Raw genomic sequence first — 21,184 nt, 5'->3', positions numbered from 1 at the left:
ATGTTGCCACTGCTCACCGCGTTGAGGCCATGACCGTCGAGACAGTAGGGGAGTCAATGCCAAGAAAGAATCTGCCTGCAAAGCTCCCCTCCCCAGTACTGTACGGGAACCCTAAACGTGAGGCAAGCCCCTAACTAGTAAGGGCGAACCCTTCCTAGAAAAGGGATCCCGGAATCACATTGATATGGGTTTCCACACATAAACATGCCAACCCCAGCGTTCTTTAACTTGAAAGTAAAAGGGGGTTCAAAGTAGTGGAGATAAAGTAAGAGGCGACTATGCTCGTAGAGCCCCGTTCATTGTTAGCAGTTTGATTTGGTTAAGTTCTTCAGCTATAAGTGGCAGCTAGCCAAAAGTAGTATCTGAAAACCCCTTCCTTCTCACCCATTAACTTACAATATAATTCAAACAGTTACAAAATCTACATGAGCATCTATAAATTAAGACACATGGAACCATGAAGAGTGAATCCAGAAAGAAGATATTTAAATGGAACAATGACTAAATCTGAAAATATATAAATTTGAAAAAATTCTATATCGAAGAACAATCGAAGAACTCATCGAAGAACAATTTAAGACAATCGAAGAACTTTAAGTCATATTTGCACTTTCTTCACCACACTGCTTAGTGCTGTAATATTGCTTGAATTCACGAGCGCTGCTTAGTGCTGTTCTATTGCAGTCACTTCCAGCACAAATAGCACTACTGCACTCACTTCTCCAGCACTGCTTCGCACTGTTGCTCACTTCATCAGCACTGCTTAACTACTGAAAAAATAATGTATGTACACTTAACTACTAACAATATATGTACACAAACTTTTCACCTATGTCTACCGTAAACACCCATCAACTCCAAATTATTTCAAATTCAATAATTTCCTATAAAAAAAACTTACCAAAATAATACTTTCTACGATCTGAACACTATTTAGCATCAAATGATTAAATAAACCGAATATCTGCAAACTATTTGGCATTGAATAATTAAATTAACTATCTTCAAACTATTTAGCATCAAATGATTAAATAGATAATTAAAATATTTAGCGCCAAATGATTAAATATACTTTTACTATCTACAAACTAGATATCCTTGATAGTTGAATAATTCAAAAAATCTGAAAACAACCTATCTAGAAATAGGTTATGTAAATTAAATGAACCTGGAATATTGAATTAATCGGGAACGGGAAATAAGGTAATTAAATGGAACAATGACTTAATTCGGAAATAAGACACTTAAACTATATGAACCTGGAATAATGAGTGAATCCAGAAATAAGATACATGGCTCAATGATTTTATCCGGAAAATTTAAATTAAATGAACCTGGAATAAAGAGTGAATCTGAAATAAGATAATTAAATGGAACAATGACAATCCGTTAATAAGGTATAAAAGTTCATGAAAAAACTATCAAAGTTCTACGAAGAACAATCTAAGAACTTATTGAAGAACAATTGAAGAACATAAGTCATATTTGCAGTTTCTTCACCAGCACTGATTAGTGCCGTACTATTGCACTCACTTCACCCGTGCTGCTTCGACTGCACTCTCTTCACAATCATGGCTTAGTGCCATACTATTGTAGTCACTTCATCACTGTTTCGTACTATTTCACTATTCACCAGCACTGCTTAACTACTAACACAAAAATATATGTACACAAATATTTCACCTCGTTTACCATAAACCTATAGATTCAAATTATTTCAGTTCCAGGATTTGACAAAGGAAACTTTACCTAAATAATAGTTTTGACTGTGCACAATATTTAGCATCAAGTGATGAAATAAACTGACTATCTGCAAACTAGTTCGTGTCGAATGATTAAAGAAACTAATGATCCACAAACTATTTAGCATCGAATGATTAAATCCTCCATTATCTGTAAATTACTTATCCTCGAGAGATAACGTAAATTTTCTGACTATCTGAAAACTATCTAGCCTCGAGAGATTAAATATACTTTAATTTTTTTACTATCTCCAAACTATTCAGCCTAGAGATTAGATAAATTCTTTGACTATCAGCTAACTATTTAGCCTTGAAAGAGAAAATACTTTCTTTGACAATCTAACTATTTAGCCTCAACGAGATGAAAGTTTTTTCTTTTATAAAATAAATCTGTAACTAGCTCTTTTACAAACCTCCAATCCATGTCAAAATCTGCAACCCTGTATTTAAGTTTTCCGAGTCAAGATGATCCAGTACAGTTTCCTGTAACAAAGATAAAATAATGTATTTTTTTTTTAATTTATTATCTCCAGGTGTCCATTAAAGCAGGCTTTTCGCATTGGAACATAATTTTTTATTTTTTTTAATGAATTAAGAAAGTATTTGATCTTTATTTTAATAAAATGGTAATTAATAAGCATTATAAAGATTCTTTACCAGTTAATAACCATGTTATTGCAATAAGTTTACAGACTACAAAAGATTAATACTTGAGAGAATGAGCTTCCCGAAATATACCTTATTTTGAAGAAATATATATATTCATAATTTACTGCTGCCATATTGGTATAAATTTTTAACCAACCTATTCATTCTTAAAGGACTTCACCATGGGTGAATTCCGACTGAACACAAATGTGTTTGTGAAACTTCCAACAAAAATCAAATACCCAATTCACAGAGGACAGCACGTGCCCCTAATTCTTCAGAATATGAATCTTTATCATCCACTTACATACACAAGTACAATCTGGGCAAAGTTCCCCAGAAGTGCAATACATTAGAGGCATCCTAGTAAAAAAAGACAAACACTAAAGAAAAAGGAAAAAGGAAGGCTTTTCATGGTATGCTCACCTAAATATCTACAGACACCGCTTTTTCACAACATTTGTAATACACCCGCACTGCATAGACTAGCAGTTTGTTTCTTCTGAGCAGCAGAGATGATCCAGTACATCCTGAAAACAAAAGTAAAATATTAATTTGCTGCTCTGATACAGGATTTCCTATTTAAAATGTTAAAAAAAATATTGGAGTTCTATTTTCATTAAACAAAAATATGACAAATTATGAAATTGATTATCCAATTATCAAAACTAACTTTACCGACCATTAAAGGTTAACACTTCAGAGAATTAAATCAGAAATAACTCATTTGGTTAAATAATTATATTTGTATTTTACTGCAGTCTTATTCTTTTTAAAGAGTTCACAAAGTTTGAAATCTGACCAGAAACACCAAGTACCTGAAAGCCCCTCCTTCCTTCCTCAGCCATTAACCTGACTAATAAAAGTTGAACATACCAATATTTCAACAGTTACAAAATCTACATTAGCATCTAACTATTATTGCTAACCAACTTAAACTATTACACTAAATTCAAAAACACCATTACTGCATAGCCTCTAACACTACACATACAATGAGATATTATAAAGTTTGTACCCAAACTATTAACCTATTGCCTTTAAGTTTTCTATAATTTCTATCTTCTAATTATTTAGCCTAGGAAGATTGAAAAAATATTTGACTATCTTCACACCGCAGTGATTTTAGTACCTATAGTGACTAGGTTAACCGCATTAACGTGGGTAGGGCAGAGTAAAAAAAAATTAGACCGTCAATTCTCAGTTTCAAATTGAGTAAAGCGAAAACACGCCCGATCTGCACGTACGCTCTTCATCCTGAAAAAAGATGTTAAAAGTTCACGACTGCTACAAATCTGAAAATAAGATATTTAAATTCATGACTCATAAATCTGAAAAGAAGAAATCTAAATTCAGACACCTGAACCGATAATAGATTGAAATTCGTGCAGCTTAGATTTTGTAACAATTTTTTTTGAATACAAAATTTCATGAGCCGAGACTTGAACCTGTGGTGTTATGGTCACTAGTTAGCCACAGATCATACATGATGATCCATGTTGCCACTGTCTCACCGCGTTGATGCCTATGACCGTCGAGACAGTAGGGGACGTCAATGCCAGGAAGGATCGGCCTGTCAAAGCCTCCCCTCCCCCAGTACTGTCACTGAACCCTAACCGTGAGGCAAGCCCCAAACTAGTAAGGGCGAACCCTTCCTAGAAAGGGACTCCCGGAATCAACATTGATATGGTTTCCACACCATAAAAATGCAACCCCAGTTTCTTTACTTGAAGTAAAAGGGGTTCAAAAGTAGGAAGTAAAGTAAGAGGCGACTTATGCTCGTAGAGCCTGTTCCATTGTTAGTAAGTTTTGATTTGGTTCAAGTTCTTCAGCTATAAGTGGCAGCTAGCCAAAAGTAGTATCTGAAAACCCCTTCCTTCCTCACCCATTAACTTACAAATATAATTTTACACTAAAATTTCAACCATTACAAAATCTACATGTGCATCTATAAATTTAAGACATGTGGAACTGTGGAGAGTGAATCTGATATAAGATATTTAAATGGAACAATGACTTAATCTGAAAAATATATAAATATGAAAAAATTCTATATCGAAGAACTCATCGAAGAAACAATCGAAGAACAATCGAAGAACAATCGAAGAACAATCGAAGAACAATCGAAGAACAATCGAAGAACAATCGAAGAACTTTAAGTCATATTTGCACTTTCTTCACCACACTGCTTAGTGCTGCAATATTGCCTCAATTCACGAGCACTGCTTAGTGCTGTTCTGTTGTAGTCACTTCCAGCACAAATAGCACTACCTCACTCACTTCACCAGCACTGCTTTGCACTGTTGCACTCACTTCATCAGCACTGCTTAACTATTGACAAAATAATATATGTACACTTAACTAAGAAAAAATATATGTACAGAAACATTTCACCTATGTCTACCATAAAGACATAGACTAAATTATTTCAATTCAATAATTTCCTATAAAAAAACTTGCCAAAATAATATTTTTGACTATCTGAAAACTATTTAGCAACAAATGATTAAACAGACTATCTGCAAGCTATTTAGTATTGAATGATTAAATAAACTGCCTATCTACAAATTATTTAACGTCAAATAATTTAATACACTTTTACTATTTGCAAAGTACTAATCATCGAGAGATTGAATAAATTCGAATATCTGAAAACTAATTTAATCTGGATTAAGCTTAGATTAAATGAACCTGTAATAATGAGTGAATCTGGAAAGAAGGTAATTAAATGGAACAATGACTTAATCCGGAAATAAGATTTAAATTAAATGAACCTTTAAATTAAATGAACCTGGAATAATGACTGACTCCGGAAATAAGATAATTAAATGGAACAATGACTTAATCCGGAAATAAGGTACCTAAATTCATGAAAAAACTATCAAAGAACTCCACAAAGAACGATCAAAGAACTCGTTGAAGATAAATTGAAGAACTTTAGTCATATTTGCAGTTTCTTCACCAGCCCTGATTAGTGCCATACTATTGCACTCACTTCACACCCCATGCTGCTTAGTGCCGTACTATTGTAGTCACTTGACAAGCATTGCTTGGTGCCGTACTATTGTGGTCACTTCACCAGCACAGATAGCACTACCTCCAAGATCCTTTATACACTAAACCACCACATACACAATCCAATCTCCTTCATTATCATCCTTATTGCAAGAAGGACAGGTCACCACCGCCGTGATTTTTCTAACCTTAGTGACTAGGTTAACCGCATTAACGGGGTAGGGCAGAAGAAAAAATACTAAGACAGTCAATTCTCTGTTTCTAACAGAGTAAAGAAGAAATTTGTCATATTTGCACTTTCTTCACCACACTTAGTGCCGTACTATCGTCTCACTTCATTAGCACTGCTTAGTGCCGTTCTATTGCATTCATTTCACCAGCACACAGCACTACCGCACTCTCTTCACCAGCACTGCTTCACACTGTTGCTCACTTCACCAGCACTGCTTAACTACTGACAAAATAATGTATGTGTAACACTAAACTACTAACAAAAATAAAATAATATGTACACATTTCATTTCACCTACGTCTACCATAAACCCATTGACTCAAATTGTTTAGATTCAAGGAACAATGACTTAATACGGAAATAAGATACTTAAACTATATGACTGCAAACTATTTGCAGTTTCTTCACCAGCACTGATTAGTGCCGTACAATTGCACTCACTTCACCCGTGCTGCTTACTGCACTCTCTTCACAATCACGGCTTAGTGCCATACTATTGTAGTCACTTCATCACTGTTTCGTACTATTTCACTATTCACCAGCACTGCTTAACTACTAACACAAAAATATATGTACACAAATATTTCACCTCGTTTACCATAAACCTATAGATTCAAATTATTTCAGTTCCAGGATTTGACAAAGGAAACTTTACCTAAATAATAGTTTTGACTGTGCACAATATTTAGCATCAAGTGATGAAATAAACTGACTATCTGCAAACTAGTTCGTGTCGAATGATTAAAGAAACTAATGATCCACAAACTATTTAGCATCGAATGATTAAATCCTCCATTATCTGTAAATTACTTATCCTCGAGAGATAACGTAAATTTTCTGACTATCTGAACTATCTAGCCTCGAGAGTTTAAATATACTTAATTTTTTAACTATCTCCAAACTATTCAGCCTAGAGATTAGATAAATTCTTTGACTATCAGCTAACTATTTAGCCTTGAAAGAGAAAATACTTTCTTTGACAATCTAACTATTTAGCCTCAACGAGATGAAAGTTTTTTCTTTTATAAAATAAATCTGTAACTAGCTCTTTACAAACCTCCAATCCATGTCAAAATCTGCAACCCTGTATTTAAGTTTTTCCGAGTCACATGATCCCAGTACAGTTTCCTGTACAAAGATAAAAATAATGTAATTTGTTATCTCTCCAGGTGTCCATTAAAGCAGGCTTTTGGCATTGGAACATCACTATTTTTTTTTAATGAATTAAGAAAGTATTTGACCTTTATTTTAATAAAATGGTAATTAATAAGCATAAAGATTCTTTACCAGTTAATAACCATGTTATTGCAATAAGTTTACAGACTACAAAAGATTAATACTTGGGAGAATGAGCTTCCCGAAATATACCTTATTTTGAAGAAATATATACTTATAATTTACTACTGCCATATTGGTATAAATTTTTAACCAATCTATTCATTCTTAAAGGACTTCACCATGGGTGAATTCCGACTGAACACAAATGTGTCTGAAACTTCCAACAAAAATCAATACCCAATTCACAGAGGACAGCACGTGCCCCTAATTCTTCAGAATATGAATCAATAGCATCCACTTACATACAGTACAATCTGGGCAAATGTTCCCCAGAAGTGCAATACATTAGAGGCATCCTAGTACAAAAAAAAGACTATAAACACTAAAGGAAAAAAGAAGGCTTTTCATGGTATGCTGACCTAAACATCTACAGACACCACTTTTTCACAAACTTTTATAATACACCCGCACTACTAGACTAGCACTTTGTTTCTTCTGAGCAGCAGAGATGATCCAGTACATCCTGAAACAAAAGTAAAATATTAATTTGCTGCTCTGATACAGGATTTCTATTTAAAAAGTTAAAAAAAAAAATTTGAGTTCTATTTTCATTAAACAAAAATATGACAAATTATGAAATTGATTATCCAATTATCAAAACTAAGTTTACCGACTATTTAAGGTTAACACTTCAGAGAATTAAATAAAAAATAATTCATTTGGTAAAATAATTATATTTGTATTTTACTGCAGTCTTATCTTTTTAAGGAGTTCACAAAGTTTGAAATCTGACCAAAAAACAAAAAATTTGTTGGAGAAGCTGCCCACAAACACTGAGTACCTGAAGCCCCTCCTTCCTCAGCCATTAACCTGACTAATAAAAGTTGAACATACCAAAATTTCAACAGTTACAAAATCTACATTAGCATCTAACTATTATTGCTAACCAACAAACTATTGCACTAAATTCAAAAAAAAACATTACTGCATAGCCTCTAACACTACACATACAATGAGATATTATAAGTTTGTACCCAAACTATTAACCTATTGTCTCTAAGTTTTCTATAATTAAGGATTTGCTGTAAAAATAAAACCTATTTTAATGAAGTGATCAGGTTTTAACTATCTTCAAATTATTTTGCTAGGAAGATTAAAAAATATTTGACTATCTTCAAACTAACTGATATTGAAGGCTTATTCAGGTCCACCACCATTTCCATAGTGCTCGCAGCAGGACCACCATTATAAAATTTTGTTTATTCATCAGATGTATTTGATCACATTGCAAATTCCACACTTATGTTTGATTTTCCATATCATTAAACACTGACACCTTCACTGGTTGGATCATCCATCCTTAGATTAAAATCAATGCAGATAAAAACACTAGCAGGAGACATTTTATCAGTCCAGTCAAGCAGTCGACCAAACTCAACCTTCCCTCGGGAAGTGAAGGAAGCTATGCGCAGGTGGGATCATATCAGCAATATTGGCAGTTTCATGTCTTTCAGCCATGTCTCACCAATGGCAAAAAGGGCCATAAATTTCCAGTTAGCCAAGTCTCCAATCTGAAGTGTGATTTCCTACAGATTGGATATTCACTCTCATTTTAATTTTCTATAGCAATCATTGCCATGATCTGTATAATCAGCAATCCTTTCCATTACATAATGTAAGTTTTTGCATTCATTTGAGTTCAGTATATGACCATCTGTTTGATATTTGCGACCATGACAATTTATACAGTTCATTTCAATAGCAACAGAAATATTCTTTTTTCTTCCTTCACCAAGATACACACATTCTTTGCGATACGCTAATCACCGCATACACATCTAAACCATTCTCCTTCATTATCATCCTTATTGCAAGAATGACAAGTCACCGCCGCAGTGATTTTAGTACCTATAGTGACTAGGTTAACCGCATTAACGTGGGTAGGGCAGAGTAAAAAAAATTAGACCGTCAATTCTCAGTTTCAAATTGAGTAAAGCGAAAACACGCCCGATCTGCACGTACGCTCTTCATCCTGAAAAAAGATGTTAAAAGTTCACGACTGCTACAAATCTGAAAATAAGATATTTTAAATTCATGACTCAAATCTGAAAGAAGAAATCTCAAATTCAGACACCTGAACCGATAATAGATTGAAATTCGTGCAGCTTAGATTTTGTAACAATTTTCTTTAATACAAATTTCATGAGCCGAGACCTTGAACCTGTGGTGTTATGGTCACCTAGTTAGCCACAGATCATACATGATGATCCATGTTGCCACTGTCTCACCGCGTTGAGGCCATGACCGTCGAGACAGTAGGGGACGTCAATGCCAAGGAAGGATCGGCCTGTCAAAGCCTCCCCTCCCCCAGTACTGTCACGGAACCCTAAACCGTGAGGCAAGCCCCAAACTAGTAAGGGCGAACCCTTCCTAGAAAGGGACTCCCGGAATCAACATTGATATGGGTTTCCACACCATAAAAATGCCAACCCCAGGTTTCTTTACTTGAAAGTAAAAGGGGTTCAAAAGTAGGAAGTAAAGTAAGAGGCGACTTATGCTCGTAGAGCCTGTTCCATTGTTAGTAAGTTTGATTTGGTTCAAGTCTTCAGCTATAAGTGGCAGCTAGCCAAAAGTAGTATCTGAAAACCCCTTCCTTCCTCACCCATTAACTTACAAATATAATTTTACACTAAAATTTCAACCATTACAAAATCTACATGTGCATCTATAAATTTAAGACATGTGGAACTGTGGAGATTGAATCCAGATATAAGATATTTAAATGGAACAATGACTTAATCTGAAAATATATAAATATGAAAAAATTCTATATCGAAGAACTCATCGAAGAACTTATCGAAGAACAATCGAAGAACAATCGAAGAACAATCGAAGAAACAATCAAGAAACAATCGAAGACATCGAAGAACATCGAAGAACAAATCGAAAGAACAATCGAAGAACTTTAAGTCATATTTGCACTTTCTTCACCACACTGCTTAGTGCTGCAATATTGCCTCAATTACGAGGCACTGCTTAGTGCTGTTCTGTTGTAGTCACTTCTAGCACAAATACCTCACTCAATTCACCAGCACTGCTTTGCACTGTTGCACTCACTTCATCAGCACTGCTTAACTATTGACAAAATAATATATGTACACTTAACTAAGAAAAAAATATGTACAGAAACATTTCCCCTATGTCTACCATAAACACATCGACTAAAATTATTTCAATTCAATAATTTCCTATAAAAAAAACTTGCCAAAATAATATTTTTGACTATCTGAAAACTATTTAGCAACAAATGATTAAACAGACTATCTGCAAGCTATTTAGTATTGAATGATTAAATAAACTGCCTATCTACAAATTATTTAACGTCAAATAATTTAATACACTTTTACTATTTGCAAAGTACTAATCATCGAGAGATTGAATAAATTCGAATATCTGAAAACTAATTTATCTGGATATAAGTTTAGATTAAATGAACCTGTAATAATGAGTGAATCTTGTAAGAAGGTAATTAAATGGAACAATGACTTAATCCGGAAATAAGATTTAAATTAAAATGAACCTTTAAATTAAATGAACCTGGAATAATGACTGACTCCGGAAATAAGATAATTAAATGGAACAATGACTTAATCCGGAAATAAGGTACCTAAATTCATGAAAAAACTATCTAAGAACTCCACAAAGAACGATCAAAGAACTCGTTGAAGATAAATTGAAGAACTTTAGTCATATTTGCAGTTTCTTCACCAGCCCTGATTAGTGCCATACTATTGCACTCACTTCACCCATGCTGCTTAGTGCCGTACTATTGTAGTCACTTGACAAGCATTGCTTGGTGCCGTACTATTGTGGTCACTTCACCAGCACAGATAGCACTACCTCACCAAGATCCTTTATACACTAACCACCACATACACAATCCAATCTCCTTCATTATCATCCTTATTGCAAGAAGGACAGGTCACCACCGCCGTGATTTTTCTAACCTTAGTGACTAGGTTAACCGCATTAACGGGGTAGGGCAGAAGAAAAAATACTAAGACAGTCAATTCTCTGTTTCTAACAGAGTAAAGAAGAAATTTGTCATATTTGCACTTTCTTCACCACACTTAGTGCCGTACTATCGTCTCACTTCATTAGCACTGCTTAGTGCCGTTCTATTGTATTCATTTCACCAGCACACAGCACTACCGCACTCTCTTCACCAGCACTGCTTCGCACTGTTGCTCACTTCACCAGCACTGCGTAACTACTGACAAAATAATGTATGTACACTAAACTACTAACAAAATAATATATGTACACAAACATTTCACCTACGTCTACCATAAACCCATTGACTCAAATTGTTTAGATTCAAGGAACAATGACTTAATACGGAAATAAGATACTTAAACTATATGACTCTGCAAACTATTTGGCCTCTAAGAGATTAAATAAATTTTTTTTCCTTTATAAAAGAAATCGGAAACTGGCACTTTTACAAACCAATCAATGTCAAAATCCGCTACGATAACTTCAGCCCTGTATTTTATTCTTCTCTGCCGAGATGATCCAATACAGTTAACTGCAACAAAGGGAAAATAATCTTAATTTATCTCTCTTTCCAGGTGTCTCTTAAAGTAAGCTTTTTTTGTTTGAACACTTACCAATTTGATTTTTTTTAATGAATTAAGAGAATATTTGAGCTTTATTTCAATCAAAGTCACAGAGGACAATATATGCCCCTAATTCCTCAGAATATGATTAGTTTCTCATCCACTTTCATACACAAAGTACCCCAGAATTTAAATACTTTTTTTAAACCTTCTCTATTCAGTGTCATTCAACAGTTTATTATCGCCTACATCAGCATTCTGAACTCGTTTTACTTCTCAGCCGATTCTTCTTTCATTTCTTTACAAGAAAAGATCTTGTATAAACTGGCATATATTAGGAAGAAAATTTAATTTCTTTATGAACCTACATTAACTCTTCAAATCATTAAAGGATAGTGTCTACAGAAAATATTGTTTAGCATTCACCTACCTCACATTCATCATTAAGCAAAATTGAAGTCTTTTTCAAGATTTTCAGGTTAATTTTAAGAGAATTTTAAAAAGAACAGATGACTACTACCCTCTCTGATCACCAAGATATTACACACCACAGATGAATTGGTCACCGTTAGCCATGGATCATACACGAGGAATGTCACACATCCATCATGGATGAACCATGTTGCCACTGTCTCACCACGCTGAGGTCATGACCATTCGAGACAGGAATCAGCACGAGAATGAAGTAACAATTACATATTAAATACCACTATGCTTCCATATTTAAGAAGAAGCCTGCAATTACAATTATACACCACTATACTTCCATATTCAGGAATGAAGTAGCTTCCCCGTTTGTAGTCACAGTATCCAGCTTATTCTATTATTAGTTTATTTGATCATTTTCATTCGGTAATGTATAGAGCCTTGAGGGAAAAAAAACGCACTAGCACTTCAGTGCTTTCGCCGCTCTTACTTGAATCAACGAATCTGCTCGTTACTAGAAATCAATTAAAAGGATTCTGGGGCACTTCACCAAGAGAACGACATTCACATAAACAACCCGTTACGTTGGGGGAGAGGGGGTTGTGTAGGATAGGTTGAAGGAAGACGAAGGTTTGGAAGGGAGGTTGGGAGGGGGGGGAGGAAGGAATTAGAGAGAGGAATAGATAATGGTACAGACCCATTTGTTTTAAAGTGGGTAATTGTCATTAAGCAATTGAGTGAGGGGGAGGCTGGCAAAAGGGCATGGCAAGGCTCTCAGTTAATGTGCATAAGCTCCAGGGGGATAGGGAGGGAGGACTGACGGTCCTGTACATTCTAGAAACAAGGGGGCGAGAAATTTGGTCTAACATGAAAAGAGGAGTAAACATAGTTAAAACGACCTTGACGTACGAGGGGACACTAGTGGACGTCAAAATCTGTGTATGGAACATAAGAAGCCTTCGGACGAGTCTAGAAAGAAGCTAAAAATGAGTTTGCATTCACCTTCCTTCACTAATGTAGCCTATATGGCCATTGAACAACGAAAGAGACTGAACCACTTCCTATTTCCCGATGATGTCCCCCAAGAAACCTCACTCCTATGATACCATCACTGCATTCGCATCTTGTCCTTACTTTTAAAACTCCTATTGGGTTTGGCAATATGTTAATAGCAGTAATGCCTTCTGCCCTGATCACTAACAATGTGCTTGGAACTAATGAGTTTTCCATAGACGACAATAGCTCAGTTTTCAGCTAAATCGGAACCCACGGCAGCAGCTTGCGTTTTACGCCGGAGCACTTGTGCACAAGCAATCGCTACCGCCCCACTGACATCAACTAAGTTGACAATTGTTACCAGCTAAGAAACTCCAGGATCCTTGGGGGCTTTCCATAGAAAAATGGCACTGCATCAACAAGTGGGAGACTATTCTAGCGAGAAGTTTTAAATTTGGTATATGAAAATAAGATTACTATTTTAGGGCCACCTCTAACGAAAGAAATTGGGCTGCCAAGATTTTCCCCTTCCCAATTCAGCAATGACTCAGTTAACACGGTGGAGACTTCCTGTTTAAAAGATACAAAACACGTATAAAGGGAACTCACAAGATAACGAAACTTAAAAACCACGGGTTTTTCCTAAATATGATAAATACCCAAAATAATTACTATCGATTGGTTCTTAGGGAATCTGATCTTTATGAGAAAGAACCAAACAAGCCTTTACTGCTGTGCTCACGGATGGAAGACTGTTGCTTGGGAGTTGGTGCTGTAATCTGGTAAACAATACCAGAACGCCAGATCAATCGACAGTCCTTTGAATAGTAGGCATTTTATTGTAAAATCATTTAGAAATAATGAATCTGAAAGTAATCGGTGGATAAAATCTACCCCAACAAAAACAGTATTTCAGTTCGCTCTCAAGTTTGTAGTGATTTACCAAAGTTTAGGAACCGTTAATAACTGGCATATTGACTAAATTTTCCAGAAATAGCCTGATATTGGTTGGTTAAGCCTTATTTGCGAAAGTTTAACTAAGAACTCCATCTCTTCATGAAACAAGTGACATGGGAGCATAAGTTACGAGCTCGTAGATTAAAGCATTAATAGCATTTAGCTTGGAAATATTAGGACAGTGACTGAAAAAAAACTAAGCCTAATCCTGAAAAAGTGAGTTTCCTCTAAACACGATGAAAATATCTGAAAATATAATAACATTAACTTCCCTATCCAAAGTAATTATATTTTCAGGTTTGCTATTTAGGCAATGAAGAAAACTATTAGATTTGTGTTAATTTTCAAAAATTATAATAGTATTTACAAATCTCAGAGCAAAGGTTCAAAATGTGACTGGTAAAATGAACAGTTGTTTCAATCTGTTAACAGGCGATTCAGGAGGAAATTTTTAATTTTTAATTTAAGTCTTGATTAGTACACAAAAGTTTAGACTGAAAAATAAATTTCCTACGGATAATTCTTAACAAGGAAAATTATAAACTTTTCTAGAAGGGTCACATGATGTTCACGCATAGCGTCCACCCAAATCAGAAATTTTGTTTTTGTGCACTTCCCGTGTGATGTTACTATAGACTAAACATTTCCATTGACTGCATTTTTCAGTACGTAAAAGTCGATAAAATAAGTTTCCTTCAAGCGACCTTCCAGGGTCTTCACTTGTAACTTCAACTTCCTGACGGCGTCTCATGAAAAATTTCCTCGTTCCACTAGACCAAACACTACATTTGATTTTATGTTTTACTTCTTAGTTCGAAAATGGCATCGTATTTTAAAGCCGAAACGTCCCAATGGGAATAAAAATTACTATAGCGCTTGTTTGGCTCTTCCGATGATAAATACCCTATACGCAATAGATACAAGAAAAGAACTAAAATTTGTACATATTCATTCCCTGATGTACCGGGCCCTGGAAATACTAATACAGCAGATCCACAATTGAATGGTGCCCTTCAAGAAACCTCATTGCAAGATATAGTCATGACCATATCTGACCCCAATCGGATTGGCAATAGAATCAGTCATATCTCATCACTGACAGTCATTGCCTTTATATTAATCTCAGTTTTCCATGCACGACAGACTGTTTCAGCGAAATGGATAAAGTAAAAAGACAGTGCTACAAGCCCTTAATTCAAAGATTCACACTGGCTCCTAGAGTAAAGTTAAAAGTCATAAATTAGGGACTAAGATACTTTATAGGCAACACGAACGAATGAAGTCCACATACTAAATGTAATAATGAGCGAATTACCAAGAAAATCAAAATAACGTGAAAACGGCAGAATTCCAAATAAAATACCCTTCAAGCAACACTAACAAGAAACCGTAAAAGTGACCTCCAATTAAGTTGTTGGTTTTGCACATTATCATCCACTATTACTAGGGCCCACGACAAAAGCGTGACAGGAAGATACCTCCCTATCCAAGGTGCCGTAAGCTATACTCTTAGCATCCTGCCATATCTCCGAACGGATTGCCAATGGGACAAAACTCCGCCATTCTAGTAGCCATCATGCCTGAATAGGTTTTCAGGGCAAGACATACTAGCGTGAGCAAAATGGAAAAAGCCTATTTGAGTTGTACGCGAGACCACATCACCAGTAACTAAGTCATAGAATTAAAAAGGATTAAGAGGCTTTTACTTTAGAGAAATGAAGACAAATTCTATTGAGAAGCAGTAGAAATAACCATCAAATAGGTTCTGGAATTACGAATGAAGCCGAACTAGTAAAATTTCCTTTCATATCACTTAACTATATAGGGTTCTGGAATTACGAATAAGTCAAGATCTAGTAAAATTTCCTCTCATATCACTTATTAACTATATAGTAAAATTTCCTCTCATATCACTTATTAACTATAAAGTAAAATTCTCTCATATCACTTATTAACTATAAAGTAAAATTCTCTCATATCACTTATTAACTATAAAGTAAAATTCTCTCATATCACTTATTAACTATAAGTAAAAATTCTCTCATATCACTTATTAACTATGAAAGTAAAAAACTTCCTCTCATATCACTTATTAACTATATAGTAAAAATTTCGTCTCATATCACTTATTAACTATATAGTAAAATTTCCTCTCATATCACTAATTAACTATATAGGGTTCTGGAATTACGAAAAAAACAGCTAAGTAGGGTTCTGGAATTACATATCACTGTTACAAGCTATATAGGGCTCTGAAATTACGAACAAGTCAAGAACTATTAGAATTTCCTCTAATATCACTGGTATTAACTGTATAGGGTACAGGAATTACATATCACTGTTATTAACTATATAGTGTTCTGGAATTACGAATGAAGGAGAAATAGTAAAATTTCCTTCCATATCACTGTTATTAACTACAAAGGGTTGTAGAATTACGAATAAAGCACAGCCTAGTAAAATATCCTTTCATTTCATTGTTGTTAACTATATAGGGTACTGGAATTACAGATCACTTATTAACTATATAGGGTTCTAGAATTACGAATAAAGTAGAGAAATAAATCACTGTCATTAATACGTATGGCTCTGGAATAACGAACAAGGCAGAGCTATTAAAATTTCCTTTCAAATCACTGTCATTAACTAATATATATGGTTCTGGAATAGCGACCAAGGCAGAGCTATTAAAAATTTACTCAAATATCACTGTCATTAATTAATACATATGGACATGTAATTACGAATAGGAAAATGCAGTATGTACCAATTAATAAACAATGGGATTTTAGGACACTTCCTTATATTTAAGACGGTAAGATTAATCGAACCACTTAAAGGCCGTAATGCACGAAAAGAGGTTCACAATTTAATAGCTTACCTCTGTCACAAACCCTACTCATTATCCCAAAAGGAAAAGAGCTTACATACCTCAAGTAGCTCGAGTAAATATCACGCAATATCCAAATATACGTTCCAAAATTCACTTTCTAAAAGTGATATGCAATTAAGAACTTAATAGATTTAAGACAAATACTCAAACTCACGATATAGACAAAACCCAGTACTGGCTCCAAGAAGTCACCTTACCCACTTCAAGTTCACAGAGTCAAAAATAAACTGATTTTCGGAGGACGGTAGGTGGCCTTGTCATCTGTGGAACGCAGGAGAGAGACAAACCGGAAACTAGAGCGAATTTGACCATTAGGTCGTTATATTGTCCACAACGAGACACTTCGGCAATGACGTCGTGCCGAATTGATCGAAGACCAGAAGAGAATGTTGTAGTTATACCGATAAGTTCTCTTCGCTCATTCCTCTGTTTATCGTCTGATTAAGAATATTTCCAAAAATTATTTTTATACTATTAGTTTCAAGAAGCCAGAGAGAGAGAGAGAGAGAGAGAGAGAGAGAGAGAGAGAGAGAGAGAGAGAGAAAGGGGGGGCGGGTAATGTTGGGTGGGAGAAAATGAAATACCTAGTTAGAGCCTAAAACTGATTCACTGATGGATTGTTTTTAGTATGATTAATTACGAATATTTCTACGAGACAAACCAGTGAAGGAATTAGCTTATTAACAACGAAATGTTAAGGCTAGGTTTGCCCCAAGGCAGAGAGAGAGAGAGAGAGAGAGAGAGAGAGAGAGAGAGAGAGAGAGAGTCGAGTAGAGACTAATAAGTTTAAGGCCAGCGAAAGCGCATCAGTTCTCTTTCCAAAACGTAATGGTCATTATTAGAGTATTTAACCTTTCTCTAATGGCAAACACTTCGAGTACTAAAATGGAGAAAATTTTGATATAGTGTTATTACTATTTAGAGAAGACCATGTTTAATCTAGTTTGGTTTCTTATATATTTAGCGGTGCTCAGCTTGGCAGTCTGAATTACACGAAATTAAATCAAATTTAATTGGTATGAAGACCCAGAAACTATATCAGATATGTTAAGTATTTTTATCATTCGAGTCAATCATATATTTAAAAGCTACTGTTTTATAAATTAACGTTTAAATCACTTGACGATAATGGTCTCTCTCTCTCTCTCCAACATTTCAGGCACAGCGGATTACTTTTATTATTATTTATTTATTTATTTTGTTTAATCCCTGGGCCATAATGCATCGGGATTTGTGTCATTCACTGAAGTTTGCTGAATCATTCACCAACCGGCCCTTAGCTCTCCCTTCTACAGACGTCTCGTCGTTCAGAGTAGGACTGGGTCTCATGATTCCTATCCTGCTGTTAGCATTTATCGAAAAACCCTTTTATCCCTGAATGGAGAGAGAGAGAAAAAAAACTGGTTTCCGTTACAGAAAGGAGATATATGTTGGTTCATCAATACGTAAATTTTTTTGGATTTCATTTATATTCAGTAATTCCAAAGGGATTAATTAATTCATTCTTGGTTTCGCGGATATTCTAGCTTAAGTCGAGGTTGACTTTATGTTTTGAAAAATCTCACGGATATTCTTGTTGCGAATTCACTATTAGGCGGTTCAGCTCTTAGAAAATGAGAGCCCTGTAAATACAAGTGGTCAGATTACAAGAAGCAAGGCTCACACACACGCACGCACAAACACACACACACACACTCTTTGCCATTTTGAAATAGCCTGAATAAAACTGTATGAAATAGAAAATTAGGTAAAGGTAAAGCTTTTTTTCTCTCTTCCTCTCTCTCTCCTTCCTGCGGTATGACTGAGTAACGACTCCGTGTCTCTCTCTATTCAATAGAAATAAAGCTTGAAAGACCAAGATGAAATGTGTTTTTTACACAATTTTATGGCATTCTAAATTGATAAACACTTTCCAAAGTTCCCAAGATGGCCAATATTGTGAGACCGGTTTTTAGATGAAGGTATCACACCTTTGTGTAGGCTATATACATCTCTCTCTTATACCTGTCTCAATACTCAAATGGTGGTACATTTATGTGTGACAATTAAAGGATAGGGATTCTCCCCGTAGGAACCCCACCTACGTCATACTAGGAATAAATCACTTTCATTTGCACATAATGTGTACTACATTGCTGCTGCTGCTGCTGCTGCTGCCTGATAGTATTATAAAATAGTTTGCTTTAATGTATTTGCGCTTAAAATTCTTACATATAAAGCGTTATCCCTTCACGTGAAGGCGCTCATATAGAGTGGAACGAAATCATAAAAGATAATGACATTTTGAAAATAGGGAGCTTGTTCTTTGGTAGTTAAGTATTGTCTGTAGAATTACGTTCATTGTGAATTTATGTACATATAATAATATTACAGTAATATATATATATATAATATATATATATATATATATATATATATATATATATATATATATATATATATATATATATATATATAGATATATATATATACACACATATATATACATTTATGAATCTCTCTCTCTCTCTCTCGACATTACCTTTATTTATACATAGCATCACGTTTTATATATTTCGTGATAAATTTATTCATATATATATGTATATATATACATATGTGTATGCGCACGTGCGCGTGGCGGAGGGGCTTGATTGAGTCCTAACATATACAATGTTGTTTCCTTGCTTACTTTCAATTAACAGAAACGTGAAAATTAAAAATGTTTACTCTAAATACACGAAGAATATAACATGTCACTCACTTCTATAAAGATGAATACGTTAATAGACGAAAAAGGCAAGATAATACTTCATTATTCAATTGGTATCGAATGATTTTACACCCGAGATAATATCAGATATACAATACTAATATCGACTATTATTTTTAACAAAATCATCACCACCTGAGCAGCATCACCAAGCGTAGAAGAGACTTACGTGACTCATGTTACTACCACTGGCCTCAAGACTGAGCCAATTGTGTGAACAGAGTAGTTTTCACATGTCAAGGGATTCACAACCATACACAAGTCATATGATGTATTAAAATTCCAATCTTCTGGCGCTTCGTTTGTGCAACATATATATATATTATATATATATATATATATATATATATATATAAATATCATATATAATATGTATATATAGTATATTGAATACTTTATCACATCACCGTGATTCATATAAATCATTCGAGCTACAAATGTCCTTTAATATCTCATTTGTTCTACCTCGGAATTGATATATTTTCATATATGTACCGAGGGGGAATTTATAGTTGATAATAATTTCGTCCCCCCATGGGATCGAACCACCATCCAGTTGGATTGGGAACGAAATCAGGAACGGACAGTGACGCTACCGAGTCTGCTATCAGAGAGGCTATAAGTTTATATCGATTCTGACCATTACAAATCACCGCCGATGTCGGTGTATTCGTAATTAGAATCGATATGAAATCCCCTCAACCATGCTAGCCGATTCGAGCGTTTGACCCACCCAGCCTTGTTATGAATACTTATCACATCACCATGATTCATATAAATCATTTGAGCTACAAATGTCCTTTAATATCTAATTCGCTCCACCTCGGAATTGATATATTTTTATATATGTACTGAGGGGGAATTTTTAGTTGATAATAATTTCGTCCCCCCATGGGATCGAACCACCGTCCAGTTGGATTGGGAACGAAATCAGGAATGGACAGTGACGCTACAGAGTGTGCTATCAGAGAGGCTATAAGTTTATATCGAATCTGACCATTACAAATCATCGCCGATCTCAGTGTATTCATAATTAGAATCGATAAGAAACCCCCTCAATCATGCTAGCCGATTCGAGCATTTGACCCACGCAACCTTCTTATGAATACCTATCACATCACTGTGATTCATATAAATCATTTGAGCTACAAATGTCCTTTAATATCTAATTCGCTCCACCTCGGAATTGAAATATTTTCATATATGTAACGAGGGGGAATTTTTAGTTGATAATAATTTTGTCCCCCTATGGGATCAAACCACCGTCCAGTTGGATGGGGAACGAAATCAGGAACGGACAGTGACGCTACAGAGTCTGCTATCAGAGAGGCTATAAGTTTATATCGATTCTGACCATTACAAATCACTGCCGATCTCGGTATATTCGTAATTAGAATGGATATGAAACCCCCTCAACCATGCTAGCCGATTCGAGCATTTGACCCATGCAACCTTCTTATGAATACCTATCACATCACCGTGATTCATATAAATCATTCGAGCTTCAAATGTCCTTTAATATCTAATTCGCTCTACCTCGGAATTGATATATTTTCATATATGTACCGAGGGGGAATTTTTAGTTGATAATAATTTCGTCCCCCCATGGGATCAAACCATCGTCCA

The 21,184-nt window shown here is 35.0% G+C and overlaps 1 long non-coding RNA gene across 2 annotated transcripts in view; it reads right to left on the bottom strand.

Moving 5' to 3' along the window:
* LOC135222303 (uncharacterized) overlaps positions 1–17,057 on the bottom strand; it is a 39,079-nt gene extending 22,022 nt beyond the window's left edge. The window contains exons 1-4 of one of the 2 annotated variants that reach the window (XR_010316274.1): positions 16,961–17,030; positions 11,425–11,503; positions 7,335–7,438; positions 2,156–2,225 (exon numbers count right to left, since the gene is read on the bottom strand). This is a non-coding gene — a long non-coding RNA (uncharacterized LOC135222303). Of the gene's footprint in view, positions 1–2,155; positions 2,226–7,334; positions 7,439–11,424; positions 11,504–16,960 lie in introns of both variants that reach the window. The other variant, XR_010316275.1, reaches the window with a different exon arrangement.
* Between the last annotated feature and the right edge of the window lie 4,127 nt (positions 17,058–21,184).

Source organism: Macrobrachium nipponense, chromosome 3 (genome assembly GCF_015104395.2).
Source record: "Macrobrachium nipponense isolate FS-2020 chromosome 3, ASM1510439v2, whole genome shotgun sequence".
NCBI classification, from domain to species: Eukaryota; Metazoa; Arthropoda; class Malacostraca; order Decapoda; family Palaemonidae; genus Macrobrachium; species Macrobrachium nipponense.
Note: the sequence above shows the minus strand (reverse complement) of the source record. Positions and strands in the feature narration are given on the sequence as shown.